Here is a 3,256-nt window from a genome sequence, read left to right as displayed (position 1 = left end):
CAAGAACAACAAGGGATCTGATAGAGTTGTCATTGTTCTTAGTTGTTTTAGGTCTATATTTTTGTGTTTATTCTTGTAGATCTATTCCTGTGTTATAAAGGAATTAGATCAGTTTGTGTCTTTATCAGTGATTCTGAGTTATAGCTAGAGTTAGCTATGGTGAGTTAGTAAAGTCTAAATCGATTAGAGTTAGTTGATTTAGTGGGCAACAGAGTTGTTGCTTTGGAGCTTGTTTGTAACAAAGTTGTTACAGTGAGGGGGGAAGGAATTTATAGTTAAATTCCTAGATTGCAAGAGCTTATAATCTGAATCTTTGCTCCATAATGAGAATGAAGTTAGGTTGAAATCCCATGAGTACATGTCGTGATTTTTTCCTCCCTTGAGCAAGAGGGTTTCCACGTAAACTGATTGTGTCTTTTATTTTAACGCATTTATTTAAGTTATTGTTCTTGAGTCAAGAGACCTGGTCCATTGACATATAGTAGACGCATACATTCTAACATCTCTTCAAGAAAAAGCTCTTAGATTTTTAATTCATAATTAAACTATTTTGGACACGTTGCACTTGGGTCATCAAGGTACAATTCTCAATCATCATGCTGGTTTGATTATCTTTTTACTTTATATTTATTACATCTTATTATTACTTTGATTTATTTTATTATAATGATTTAATTCACAAGATTGATCTAACTAACGTGCCCTTAAACCACCTTAATAAATTTAATTATACCATTTTTCGAGTAAACAAGAATATTATTTGTCGGACTAGAACTATTTCCATTTATTAACGAAACAAATTAAAGTAGACACCGTTTTAGAAAAGTAAACGAAATTATATTAATTAGTAGATGGAGTAGCATTTATATTTCTAAAATAAAGGAATATACTGGTCCTTAATTATTATGCTACGAACTTTCAAGGTAACTTCGTCTAGCTATGACACGTCAACAATGTAACAAGCTTTTACAATGTCAACGTTGTAATTAACACTATAAATATTTGGCTGATCAAGAAGCACAAATATGAAATATTACATTACATTTTTCTTCTTTGTTTTGTAATTTGTAGTGATAATGGCGAATGCTGAAGGTTGTGTTGGTACATCGGCACATGGATTAACTGGCAAAGAAGAAACATTTACTTTTTCAATGTCTTCATCTTCAAGCGTTGTTACCAGGTTTTCTTTGCCAGTTGATTCAAAACACAAAGCAAAAACTCTGAAAATCTTGTCATTTGCACAACCTCATATGAGATCATTTCATCTTGCTTGGATCTCTTTCTTTACTTGTTTGATCTCCACTTTTGCTGCCGCTCCTCTCGTTCCCATTATCAGGGACTATCTTGACTTGACTAGATCAGATATTGGCAATGCTGGTGTTTTTAATTTCCTTTTGTTAGGTGTTTTGGTTTGCAGTGACAAATTACAGGACTTGGGTGTTTTTTCTTGTTTACGGTTATTCCATGGGAGTTCAGCTGTGCATGAACAATGTAATTGCGGAGTACTTTTTTGACAAGTATGTTCTCCATCTACTCACCCATTCTATTTAGATACTCCCTTCGTTTATAAAAAAAAAAGATCTAATTTCCTTTTTAGTCTGTTTAAAAAAGAATGATTCATTTTTCTTTTTGGCAACTTCAACTTTCTACGTAACATGTGTAACACCACAAGATTAAAGAATATTTTGGTACATTTGACATAACTTTAATTTAGAATCACAAAATTAAAAAAATTATTTCTTTTCTTAAACTCCGTTCCAAGTCAAACTAGACCATTCTCTTTGAAACGGAGGGAGTATTATAATTGTGTTAGATGTTAATTAATTAGGTCATTGAAAACCAAGCAGGTTCAATCTAAAGCTTCACACAGCGGGAGTAATAGCTGGAGCGTATGGAATGGTAAACTTTGTAGCACGTCCTTGTGGTGGATACGCCTCTGATTTAGCAGCAAGAAAATTCGGAATGAGAGGAAGACTTTGGATATTATGGATAGTCCAGGAGTTTTCTGCGTCCGGCTTGGCAGAACAGAAACACTTCCTATAGCCATATTAGCTATGATTTTATTCTCCGTTGGAGCACAAGCTGCATGTGGTGCAACTTATGGTGTCATCCCTTTCGTATCGCGTAGATCCTTAGGCCTAATTTCTGGCCTAACGGGTGCTGGTGGTAACTTTGGAGGTGGTTTAACGCAATTGATTTTCTTCTCAAGTACAACATTTTCTACATCTATGGGATTGACTTGGATGGGATTTATGGCTGTAGCTTGTAGTGTACCAATTGCTTTAATTCATATTCCACAATGGGGGAGTATGTTTTTACCAGCTTCCAAAGATGAAAAGTGTAATGAAGAAAAATATTATTCTTCTGAATGGAGTGATGATGAGAAACAAAAAGGTTTACATAATGCAAGTACTAAATTTGCGGAGAATAGCATATCTGAGCGTGGAAGAAAAACATATAATAATTTATTCCGCTACAACTTCACTACATGTTTGATGAAATTTTAAGAAATATATGTGAATTGTGATTGATTGCATATATATTACTATATGAGTATTCAATCATGAATCTATTATTCTATTTGCCCCCCGTCCTTTCTTTCTATCAGTCTCACCCCATACACTGATCTTTTTTTTTGTAACTATATATAAATAAATAAACCTTGTACTCCTTTTTATTTCTACATCTAAGCTTGTTCTTGGCCTTATTGTATTTCTCAAAACAATTAGTACTAACTCCTTCTTCCTTCCCTCATAATTTATATGACAATATTTTATTTAAGGAAAAAGAAAAGACTTCTAAAATATTTTCTTCAAAAGAATCCTTTAAATATTTGTGTGGTTTGCAAATAATCTTATAAAATTAAATTATTTTTAGGTATAGAAAAATGATATTCTTTTTTAGACGGACTAAAATGAAAAGGGTGTCATATAAATTGGAACGGATGAAATATTATCTTTGTCCCATTTTGTGTGAAATCATTTGATTAAAAGGTAAAAGAAAAATATATCACCATTTTGTGCGAAATCATCTATCTATATATAATAGGAGATGAAAAATTGTCACATGTCAGCACCACAATAAATCAGATTTTTAAATAATTAAAATTAATTATGTGTATGTATTTATTATAAAAAGAAAAACTCTAACGTTGTGGTCCTTTTTTTGTGGAAATGTATTTTTTAAATTTTTTTAACCATCTTTCCATAACCTCCTCATTTAAATAAAAACAAATGTAGATAATAATAATAATAAT

The 3,256-nt window shown here is 31.8% G+C and overlaps 1 pseudogene; it reads left to right on the top strand.

The window, feature by feature from the left end:
• Window positions 1-1,039: 1,039 nt before the first annotated feature.
• LOC102583246 (high affinity nitrate transporter 2.4-like) lies at window positions 1,040-2,507 on the top strand (annotated as a pseudogene).
• The last annotated feature ends 749 nt before the right edge of the window (window positions 2,508-3,256 follow it).

This window comes from Solanum tuberosum, unplaced genomic scaffold, assembly GCF_000226075.1.
Source record: "Solanum tuberosum cultivar DM 1-3 516 R44 unplaced genomic scaffold, SolTub_3.0 scf00301, whole genome shotgun sequence".
In the NCBI taxonomy this organism is placed as follows: Eukaryota; Viridiplantae; Streptophyta; class Magnoliopsida; order Solanales; family Solanaceae; genus Solanum; species Solanum tuberosum.
This window is presented reverse-complemented; position numbering and strand designations above follow the sequence as displayed.